This window comes from Abramis brama, assembly GCF_963993115.1.
Source record: "Abramis brama genome assembly, chromosome: 25".
Classification (NCBI taxonomy): Eukaryota; Metazoa; Chordata; class Actinopteri; order Cypriniformes; family Leuciscidae; genus Abramis; species Abramis brama.
In genome coordinates, this window is record NC_139987.1 from 4242839 (window position 1) to 4255620 (window position 12782).

At 34.6% G+C, this 12782-nt stretch overlaps 1 long non-coding RNA gene across 2 annotated transcripts; it reads left to right on the forward strand.

The window, feature by feature from the left end:
- The first annotated feature begins 3354 nt into the window (after positions 1-3354).
- Positions 3355-9417, forward strand: LOC311075972. 2 transcript variants are annotated; one of them, XR_014604601.1, is made up of 4 exons: positions 3355-3486; positions 6463-6587; positions 6675-6787; positions 6874-9417. It is a non-coding gene; the product is annotated as an uncharacterized lncRNA (long non-coding RNA). The 2 variants fall into 2 exon arrangements; XR_014604602.1 differs by lacking the exon at positions 3355-3486 and adding an exon at positions 3737-3854.
- Positions 9418-12782: the final 3365 nt, after the last annotated feature.

A 12782-nucleotide genomic window follows, 5' to 3' on the forward strand; every position in this document is an offset into this window, starting at 1 on the left:
GACCTCATCTTGGTAACTAAAAAAGATGGAAGCCTCAGGTTTTGTGTGGACTACAGGGAAGTGAATGCCATTCCAGAGAATGATACGTACTCTTTACCCAACATTACTGAGATCATGGAGTCATTGTCTGGAGCGGCTGTGTTTTTCCCACCTTAGCAGTGGCTACTGCAGGTGAGCATGGATCAAGAAAGTGAGCCAAAGACTGCCTTCACAACTCCATCAGGACTGTTCTAGTTTAATGTAATTAACTGTTTGGGTTAAAGAATGCCCCAGCAACTTTCCAGAGGCTAATGGAGAGTGTTTTAGGATAACTGCATGGAAACATTTGTTTTGTCTACATTGATGACATAAGTATTTACTCACCATCTGTAGCCCAGCACCTCAAGGCTGTTCTTCACAAGCTGCAAATGACTGGCCTAACCATAACATTGGCCTAACAAGCACATTCTGCCTAACAAACACTTTCTGCCATCAGGAAATAACATTTCTGGGACATATTGTCAACGTCCAAGGCATATCTGCAGACCCAAGTAAAGTGGAGGCTATACGGTCATACCCTGTGCCATCAAAGAGGTCCAGCGCTTCCTGGGGTTAGCCGGGCGGTACCACTGGTTTGTACTAAACTTCTCCGGGATCGCTGAACCTATCAGTGCACTGAAACAAAAAGGAGTTTCATTCCTCTGGACACAGCAATGTCAGGAAGCCTTTGGACATTTGAAATCCTGTCTTACCTCTCCTCCCATTCTTGGCCATCCTTACCTTCAACTTCCTTTCACTGTCTACATTGATGTTAGTGACACTGGTTTGGGTGCCGAGTTGACCCACCGGAAGAAATGGAGATTGGGACTGGTTATTGCTTATGCCAGCAGAACCTTGAAGAAAGCAGAGACCAATTACTCACTTACAGAAAATGAATGTTTAGCTGTAATCTGGGCGCTGGAAAAATGGCAGCACTACCTAGAGCACAAACTGTTCACTGTCATCACAGACCACTCAGATCTACAATGGGTAATGTCTTCCACAAAAACCACAAGCTGCCTCATCAGGTGGGCCTTGCGACTTTAGAGATTTGATTTTATCATTGAATATCATAAAGAAAAACTAAACATGGCACCTGATGCTCTGTCTCGGATTCACACCAGTTGTATCCTGTACACCACCAAACAGGAGAATGCTGGACTTCCGATGTCTCCAGCTACTATCTGGGAGGAACAGCACAAAGACCCTGCAATCACAATCACACTTCAAGCACCAGCAGAAAATGATTCACCTCTAAAAGACAAGTATGAGGTAGTGGAGGATAAACTTGTTTAGTAATTTTCCCAGATTGTATTTGAAGAATACAAGAATGATTAGTGGAAAGAAAACATCCTAAATACACTTAAGTGTATCTTTTATAGCACTTTATCTATTTGCGTATGTACATTTCAATTACAGTACATATCTTTAAAGGCCATTTTTTCTGGCTGTTGACGGTATTTACTGATTTATGGAGTGATAAAAAGAGAAATCCAAAATGCCCTCTGTAAAAAACCTTTGACTCTATGTCAAAAAATTAAATACGTTTTTTAAAAACAACTTCATCCAACGTTCAGATTTTTGTCCTAGAAATGTAGGCAAATTAGTGCATATTTAATTAGATAATGCCTCATTTGCATATTTAAACATAACATTTCACAAAACTTGTAATACAAAAATGTTTTTGCAATTCTTAATTTAATCAATCAACTGGGGAAGTATGGTGATATCTATTATTATCATCATTATTATTATAATTTTTTACCCTATTCACATGGGGTGTCTTGCCTTTAATTGTTATTCTGTAAAACAAAACCGTAATATTACAACTTTCGGTCACACTTTAGTTTGGGGAACATATATTCTCTATTAACTATGACTTTTGCCTCAATGAACTCCTAAGTTACTGCTTATTAATAGTTAAGTTTAAGTATGGGGTAGGATTAAGCTAACTAAACACAGATGTTTAGATGGACTAAAGAAAATCACTAATACGCTGATTAATAATACAAATATTACATTGTATTATTCAGGACATCAATAAAGTTTAATTATGAACTGTGACTCTCTTTGAAAGTTTTTGCAGCATGTTGCGACAATTATGACAATAAACCTGATTGACCATAATTTACTTTTCTTCAACAATTAACTGGCATATTTCCTGAAGGGAAATATAAAAGGAAAGTTACATGTGTAATTCACATGAACAACTTCATCCTGTATGTTTAACAACAGTCTGATTGTGAAAGTCAGGATATTAATTATGGATGGGTTCTGAAAGAAACTAATAACAAAAAGGTTTGAGGATCTTAAAAGTATATATTATTTATAGAAAATAATATTTGTTTTAGCTGTTAATATTATTTAATGGACCTGAGCTAACATCAATTAACAAAGAAAAGTTGTATTTTAATTAAAGTTAACTATAAGATTAATAAATACTGTAACAAATGTATTGCTCATTGTTGGTTCATTTTAGTTAATGCATTATTTGTTGTTAACTAATGGAACCTTATTGTAAAGTTTTACCATAGAGTCACTATATGAAATGATTACATTTTTTTATTATAAAATTGTAAATATATATATATATATATATATTAGCAGGGCACCTAACAAGGCACAATATTTAATTGAATTACTTATAGAATAAATACATATTAAACAAATTATATATAAAATAAATAAATAAAAAGGAAATAGAAAACTCACAAGCTCACACTCAAACTCACATAAAAGTATTTATACTTCACCCTTGGTTGAACATTATTAAAGTTAGAGCTTATTTAGATAAATCAGCCGGATGGCTTAGTGCAGGCGCTGATGGATCCTATGATGTATCTCATAAATTACCCCACTAATAATGCCCAGAATGGTACCAAACTTCTACAGTAGTACAAGTAGGTTCTGTACTCATAAAACGAGGCATTGGAAAGTTTGTAAGTACATCAGGAGTTTATTTAAATAATACTTGCCTGACGGCTCATGCTACTGCTAACGCGGACACCGACGTCACTTCAGTGGTTTGGGAAAAGCATGTAAAAGTCCTGGCAGAAAGCGATGGATAAGGATGGGGGTGTTTGGCTCGAGGTCATGGTGCAAAGGACCCTAGGTTGATTTTACTCCGAACCATCCCTTTAATGTTGTACTTTAGACTTTACATATAATGACACTGAATAATTTTGTGATAATGAATGCATTTAAATAAACACAATCTGAAAGTGACTTACCTTTAAGTTCCTTTATGCATAAATACTTGAAATATTTCCTCAAAACAGTTCCTTTATGTATAAATACTTGACACAAAAACATAGATGAGGAACACAACACAGTTCACTCCAGGAGAGAAACTAGTACCAAAACTGTCTGAAAGTGTAAAAGAAACTATAGAAAGTAGTACAACCTGCAAAATGAACAGAGAAGATGGACAAACCACTGGTGTCTACGAAAATGCTGACGATATAAAAGGTAAGATTGGAAGCGATCATAGACTCAACGCAAGTACTGAGATAAAAACATTCACTCAGTTTTCATGCTTTCAGTTAATGTGTGCTTTGTTTATGGATAAATAAAGAGAATAACATCATGTCTCTGGTGTTCAGGAAGGGATTGTATTAGGATCATAAGCTCCAGAGCAGCTCTAGTGTGTTTGGTGCTGCTGTGTGTTCTTCTGCTGAGTGCAGTCATAGCGCAGTCATTCACTCTAGAGAGATCACAAACCAACAATACCACAGAAGAGAGAATCCAGCTGCTAACCAAGATTACCAACTTAACTCAACTAAATGCACAGTTAAATCAGGAGAGAAATGAACTGTCAAAAAATCTTGGAGAAAGGGGTAAATGTGAAGTATATTGAAACTAAACAACCAAGTGTGTGTTTTTTTCTTTTTGTTTGTTTTTTTACAGGATAATTTACTAATTATTTAGGTGAGAAAAGCCCACCGGCAACTATAGTTGCCGCAATGCATAGTTGTTAATTTCCTTTTGTAAGTATTTTTCTAGATGTTGTCCATGTTTTATTTCTCAATGACATGCAAGCAAACAACCAAATAAAGGATTTCAAGAAAAAAAAAAAGGTATTCACTTCCTCCCTGTCACATGAGGCTGTCAACTTCCGAGCCCTAATTCTAGGAAGCATGGCGAAGGCAAACCCTCCAAAAGAAAAGTCATTTTCATGTTACTAATAAGTATTTTTTGTTTACATATATATATCTACATAATCATGAAGGTATTTAGAATCATCCAAACAAAACAAATCTTACAAGAGATCTATAGTTTTTTGTATACTTAGTCAAAAGTCCAAGCGGCAACTATAGTTGCCGGTGGGCAAATGCCTTGTAAGTACATATATCATGGGAAAATGGGGTATACTGTGTTAATAGGTTGATAAATCAAGGTTATTGTAGAAAATAAATAAGTAGTAAATACTAACTTTCATTCATGGGGATAACATGGATAATTAGACAAGGTTTAGTGTAAGATTTTTGCCCAAATTTTGGAAAATGCAGTTTTAAATGTAAAAAAAATCCCTTTAACCAGTAGATGGCTGCAGTATGGAAGCTTGTTTCCGCCACAAAATAAAAAAATTTAAATGATAATTGCGACTTTTTATCTCACAATTGCGAGTTTACATCTCGCAATTCTGACTTTATTTCTCAGAATTGTGAGATACAAAGTCAGAATTGCGTTAAATAAAGTCGCAATTGCATGTTATGAAGTCAGAATTGCGAGATATAAAGTCATAATTGCGTGTTATAAAGTCAGAATTGCGGGATATAAAGTCGCAATTGCGTGTTATAAAGTCAGAATTCTGACTTTTTTTCTCGCAATTGCGACTTTATATCACGCAATTCTGACTTTATAACACGCAATTGCGAGTTTATATCTCGCAATTCTGACATATTTTCTCAGAATTGTGAGATATAAAGTCCAATTCTAAGGGGGAAAAAAAGACACTTTTTTTTTTCTTTTTTTTTTACCTCAGAATAGTTTAAAGACGCAATTGTGACTTTATATCATGCAATTCTGACTTTATATCTCCCAATTGCGTATTATAAAGTCAGAATTGCGTGATATAAAGTCGCAGTTGTGAGAAAAAAAGACTGACTTTATATCTCGCAATTCTGACTTTATAACACGCAATTGCGACTTTATTTCACGCCATTCTGACTTTATATCTCGAAATTCTGAGAAATAAAGTCAGAATTGCGAGATGTAAACTCGCAATTGTGAGATAAAAAGTCGCAATTATCTCTTAAAATGTTTTATTCTGTGGCGGAAACAAGCTTCCATACTGCAGAGCTCTTAACGTACTAAAAGTTTCAAACTAAAAGACTTCTTTTCACAAGTTTTTCCAGGTAGATTCATATCTACATATAATGAAATCACAATTATAACAATAAAAGTTACTTTTTGTCAAAGTTTAGCAGTTTTTGTACTGAAAAAAATAATAATTAGTTTTTCAATAATGTTACATTATGATTAGATTCAAACCTGATCAGGATGTTACAAAGTGAAAAGTTGGAGTTTTTAGAGTTTATCATTTATTTCAAACATCTGTTTTTCATATAATTCTACAAATTTAAAGTGTGCCAATTAATTTCTGTCTATGTGTATTCTGTGTTGTTTCTGATTTTGAGGATGAATTTTGTCCATTGATGAAATTCATTTGATTCTAATCATAATATAACAGGATTTTTTTTTTTTTGCACAAAAAGTGCCTAAACTTTGACAAAAAGTAACTTTTATTATTATAATTGTGATTTCATAATATGTAGATATGAATACAACTGGAACAACTTGTGAAAAGATGTCTTTCAGTTAGTCAAATAGCAAATAGTTATGTAGCCATCTACTGGTTAAAGTGATAATTTGTTACTTTTAAAACGGCATTTTCCAAAAGATGGGCAAAAATCTTACACTAAACCATGTCAAATTATCCATGTTATTCCCATGAATGAAAGTTAGAAATGTGGGTCAAAAAGACCCTGAACAGCGCACAATGGTTAAGGCAAATGGATTTGTTGTTTGTTGTGTTTTCATATTCAAGAGATTATAAGCTAGATGCAGTTTTTTGGGTTTACATCAAATGTTCTTCGACTTTTATACATAATAAATGTGTTTATGAATAAAGATTGATCTGTTGAAAGCAGTTATTTTGAGATAAATGCCAAATGTTCTCCTCCTATTCATATTTTACATTGAGGGGGTGCATACAACATATTTGCCCACCGGCAACTATAGTTGCCGCACATTCAAATATGATTTTCAAGAAAGAAAAAAAAAAACCTGGGGAAAATAAATGCAGAACATGTTCACATAGGACATTATTAACACGATTATATGCATGAAACCATTCAGAAAAATTTGGGCACAAATGGGTTAAGTTTGTAGATCAGGTTGATGGGAATAAAGTGCTTAAACCTAAACTGGTTGTGTTTACAGATGGATGGATTTACTATAAATCCAATCTTTACTTCCTTTCCTCTGAGAAGAGCTGGACTGAGAGCAGAAGATACTGTACAGAGAGAGGAGCAGATCTGATCATCATAAACAACAGAAAAGAATAAGTGAGTAAACTCTAACTGGGTAGTTTATAGGAAGAACATTTTTAAGTATCTTTAAGACCTAAATGTGTTATTGTTTAATTTTCTCAGGATTTTGCTTTTTGGAAAATTTCTGCTGGTGTTGGTCTAGTGTGGATTGGTCTGACTGACAGTGATTTGGAAGGCACATGGAAATGGGTTGATGGCAGCACACTGACCTCTGGGTGAGAAATGACTGAACTGATTATTATCTAATAAATGATTTTCACAGTCAGTATCGTATCACTCCGATGTTGCTCTGTTGATGCAGGTTCTGGGCAGGTGCAGAGCCTGGTGGACAAACAAGAGAGAACTGTGCCCTAAGTCATGGATCAGGATGGGATGATTATCCATGCGATGATATTTTTAAATTTATCTGTGAGAAGAGAATTTTGAATTAAGTCAATGAAAATCTCAGGTTATTTGACTGTAACTCTGTTCCCTGAAAAAGCGGGAACGAGATGCTGCCCAAACAGTGCTAAGGGGAAAACATTTTTGTTTGACCGGTTGTGAACACATGTGGCAAACACACCAAGAATTTGATAGCCTCTGACGCGCACATTCCTATGACGTCATCATCAGAGGTTATTTAAGCCAAATTCTTGGCGTGTTTGCCACACGTGTTCACAACCGGTCAAACAAAAATGTTTTCCCATAGCGCTGTTCGTGCAGGTATATGTTCTTTTAGGAGTGGCCTTGTAGAACCGGAGCTGCCATCCCTGTTTAAATGCAATGGGCAGATGTGGGACATGGGTCATTTTTTTATTAAAAAATCTGATTTCAACTTGTATTCATCTCGAAATATGGAGATATGGATCACTTATTTCCCTAATTTCTCCCATACCAAAAAATTGTTCCCATAAAACAGTTTGAAAGAATACTTGTTTACCAAGTAGGGGGGAAAAGAAGTTGAGGTTAAATTATATGATGTGTAAAAAAAAAAAAAAAAAAGGTAAATATTACATGAACAACCTCTTCCAGTCCATATTTAATTTTGCCAAATAGTGTATGTTACTTGACATACATAATGTTCTAGCTATGAAATTAACGTTAAATTTCCATTGTGTTATATTTTCAGTGTTATAAATCACACATCTAGATCAATTACCTCAGCTTCAGCTCCATACTCTCTCCTGGACTTGGGACCGGATCAAGGAACAGTAAAAAAAAAAAAAAAAAAAAAAACAACAACAACTTAATCTAGCCTTAAAGTACAATAATACATTTTTATAATCAATAATCAAACTTTTAATGGAGGGACATAAATCTCTCAATTTCATGTGTATGTCTTGTGGGTTTGGAATGACATGAAAGTGAGTAATTAATGACTGAATTTTAATTTTTGTGTGAACTATAACCCTTAAACAAACAAAAAAAGTGTTCTATTTAAAAATTATTTTAGCTAACTGCACTGAAACCAAAAAACATGAACCATAAATTGATCAGCTGCCTGAACTTCTGATGTATCGGTAACAACCTAAAAGCTCCAACAACCTAAAATTTTCCCACACCACCAACCGTTAAAATTAGCATATGCATTGAACCTCAGTTAAATAAACACAATGTGGATTGTTGAAACAAATATTTCTAGTGACCTTCTTCAGTGTGTTGAAGTTCCTTTATGCATGAATACTTTAAACGTTTCCACAAATAGCTCCTTTCTGAATAAATACTGCCACACAAACACAGATGAGGAACAAAACAGTTCATTTCAGGAGAGAGACTAGTACTAGGCATCTTGACAACAACAAAACAGTCTAAAACTGTAAACAAAAAATAAATAAAAAGGGGTACAACTCAGAAAATGCACAGAGAAGATGGGGAAAAAAACATTGATGATGTCTAAGAATATGTAGATGTTGTAAGAGGTGAAGTTGGAAAAGAGATCAAACTCAACTTAATGAGAATCCAGTCATTCTGAACTCACAGGTACTGAGATTGATCATGTATACATTTTACTATCGTTCACTGTATGATATATTATTTGACCACTTTAAAATTAAATTACTTTAACCATTTATACTGCACTAAGATTGTCTAGGCTTGTGAATGATGGTTTGGATAAAGGTTTGATGATGGTTACAAATATGTTTTGTGTTTTACAAATATAAATAAATGAGCCTAGATAATATTTCACAAATAAATGCAAACCATCCTACAAATTGCATGTAACCTTTGAACAAATACAAATGCAAATCTGTCTGTTATCTGTCTCCACTAGATTTGGTATTTGTTCAAAGGTTACATGCAATTTGCATTTATTTGTGAAATATTATCTAGGCTCAATTATTTATATTTGTAAAACACGATACATATTTGTAACTCCACTGCATTTTCGCTCAAATTGACCTTTGTACTTGCACATTGCTTTCTGTTTGTTTGCGAGTCAAGTTTTCCTTTGCAAAGCAGATTGAGTTTGTTTGCAAAATGCTGGATTTGTTATTTTAATTATGGCACAAAATTAACTCCATACATCTACATCAGCGCAGAGGCTTTTATACTTTTCTTGTAAATAGAAAGTGAAAGATAATGAAAATATTAATACACCCTGTGGAAAAAGACTACAACATTAAAATTGTATGCTTACTTCTAACAGCCATTTCAACTAAAAAAATAAAATAAAATAAAACATTCCTGGAAGTTACAGCATTCAAAACAGGACCATTAGCCTAACTGAAAATAACTGTAACACTAATGAATTCTAATGAAACCTAATTGCAAAGTCCAGCATTTCTATTCTCCACTTTTACTAAAGTTTTCATATTTTACCCAAACAGAATGGGTCACATGGGTCATTGCAGATGAACATCTCAAAAGCGCTCAAACATCTTAGTGTATTAATTTAATAAATTAATATTTCAACAAAAAAAAAAAAAATCTCTCTTGGGTTTATGAGCCCATGAGCGCACCATTTCAGTGTTTCGACTGGATGATTTGACAGCATTAAAGCTGTATTTCTGGCATGGGACATGACCAAGAGACTGAACCAAGGATCATCCACTGAAGAGTGCATCAAAGTTTGGCGTATGACAGCAGGATGACGAATAAATTAGCATATATTGAAATAATGAAATGCTGTTGGCTTTCAGGCAGTTAAAAGGTGCTGGGTCTTGAATGTCTCACTTTTAGTTATGATTTATTCTGTTGGATCTATCAGATCTAATGAGACTTTGGAAGAAGAAAAATGTTCCCAAAAATTTTCAGTTTTACTAGTGGATGAAGAGAATTGATAAATGAATGAGCTATTCACAGACCAATTTACCAGACGCTACTTTTTCATATAAATGTATTTATTTAATTGGTACATGTCGTAGAAATTTTAAACTGTATATTAAACTAACCATGTTTCTAACATCTAACCTTATTTAACATCTAACATGGGAACATGATGTATTGTACGAAATCAATGGAAAACTTGTGACTTTGAGTATGTGTGTAAAAATAACATAGTTTTGGGAAATGAAACTAGACAGTCTGTTAGAACCTTGTGATAAGTAATCACAAGATCAAAGTTTGCTTTACCTAGTAACAGAGGGGTTTGCATATGAAGAACCAATCAAATAGTGGGGAAATTATGTAATGCAGCCTGACATTTATGTCATACCTCTATACTCTAAAAACTGTTGTATATGTATTTTTCGGTGGGATTCTCAATGGAATTTGTCTGAGATCCTCCGGCCTTGCTTCTTGGGAGAGATTCCCTGAGAACTGCTCGGGAAGATCTCCTGGCCGTGATTAAAGCATTTGAAGGACATTTGCAGGTCTGTTTGTCGATTTATTCCTGCGCAGGAAGCTAGTTTAGGGAAGCAAGTTAGTTAGAAACTCGGCCAGTTGTCGACTGAAGACGCAAGAGCTAGAGTATAAATGTATTGGGTGTCGATTAGTAGACGCCCCAGTTTAAGGAATTGGGTGTCGATTTGTAGACGCCCCAGATAAAGGTATTGGTGTCGATTTGGAGACGCCACAGATATTAAGATCGATTGGGTGTCGATTTGGAGACGCCCCAGATAGTTAGGTTTAGGGAAAAAATCCACTACATACATTTCACTGTATAATGGCCGAGATAACGTACAGTCAGCTGGTCATTTTCACAAAATAAACTCTCTCAGGTTGAAGCCAGATCCCCTTTCAGAGGTCATTTAAAAAAAAAAAAAAATTAATTTATAGTAATCCTTCTATAAAAATCAATAAGGCACTTGCTATATGGTGAATATTGTTGCTAACTAAGAATTACCGTTTCATCTAAAGATGACACCTCTACCCCCACAATAAACACAATGTATAGAAATGGTCTAATTATAAGGTTTAATTTCAGGAAGGAACATACTGTATGTAAACAGTGGCTTGCAATGCCAAGTGTAATGTATGCCCAGCGACACCAGTTATGAAAAACACTTGTCTGCGTTGTGGAGTTATTGGACACAGACATAGGACAGCAGTTTCGCTGGATCTTTTATTTCCTGATACAACACAAAAAGCAGAATCAACCTTGTTTTCTAAAATAAATATGATGGATACTTCACCATGCTTCATTTCCGCATATTTAGCAGAAGTCAAAAATATAACTCAAAAAGGGTAAAATGACAAAAATAATCACACAGGTAAGTAAAGTAACATGATATACATTAATTGGGGTGAAGAAATAGGTATAAAAGCAATAATTACAATAAAGATTAAATAAGATTATCAGAAACCATATTAAACCTACAGCCCCCCCCACCGTGACGATTAGGTAAAATAGCCCGGTGACGTAGGACTACATACGACTTTTCATTATTCCTTATGCATGCAGGCAAGTATTTTAATAAAACACTATATAGTGTATGTGAGCCTTCCACAGATATGAGTAATCTCCATTCAGATAGGTGGCAATCTCTGGGCCCCCGCAGATTTCCATTAAATTTTGCCAGCTCACAACTCAGACCTAGTTTGAAATGCTATTTTTGTGTTCATTGCATTATTTGGGAACATGACTGAATCTATTTTTTCCTTTTTTTCCTTTTTTGAGGAGGGAAGGAACAGTAGACTTTGCTATTATGCTTATCTGTTGAGCAATGGGAGTTTTGAAGGTTTATAGAATTTAAATTTCTTGGCATCTCTTCTCCATTTTTCTTGCCATTGTTGTCAGGTGTAACTGAAAATGTGCCTTTGAGAAAATCTATTAGTAGCTGCTTTCCAGAGTTACACTCTTTGATGGCCAGATTTTGGTTTTGATGGGCGGAGGGGATGGATGGATGGATTATGGACGGACAGATGAATGGATGGATTATGGGTGGATTACAGGTAATAATAAAATATATATTAATAATATATATATATATATATATATATATACACACAAACACACACATATATATATATATATATATATATATATATATATATATATATATATATCTTGAGAGTATAATGAGACTTAAATTACATCATTCACAAATGAGAGGTTTTCATTTCCATAGTAACAGCAACTTATTAGACTGGTGGATGTCCCTTTGAGATTATGGGTAATGCAATATGCTATAAATAGATTTTTTACCAAATGAGGCTGGAATTATAAGCTTTCTTGTAACTTTTATAGAAATATCACCTATTGCTTTACAATCTCTGAGCACATGGTCTCTCTTGAAAAGTTTTACATTATCATAAGTAATTATCTTTTTCTCTTTGGAGAAAATTAATTACATTTTCACTTTAAGTGCACTGTTGTGATCTACATTATATTGGTTTCTCAATCAAATGGTTGCAGTTATACCATTTTCTAGTTTGCTGTGCCCCCTGTGTGTCCTCAAAATCTCCTGATTTATATGTCAACCAAGTTTTGATTTCATGGAAACCAGACCAACGGTCTAGGACAGGGGTCACCAAACTCGGTCCTGGAGGGCCGCTGTCCTGCAGAGTTTAGCTCCAACCAGCTCCAACACACCTGCCTAAAAGTTTCTAGTATGCCTATTGAGACCTTCATTAGCTGGTTCAGGTGTGTTTAATTGGGGTTGGAGCTAAACTCTGCAGGACAGCGGCCCTCCAGGACCGAGTTTGGTGACCCCTGGTCTAGGAGTTCAAAAATGTTTTTGAGTTTGCATGCGACACCAAAAACACTGAAGAAGAAGAAGAAATGCTTGGACCACCAACTGAAATTATTTTAATTAAACGTAAATCAAAGTGTCTAAAAGTAATTAGACA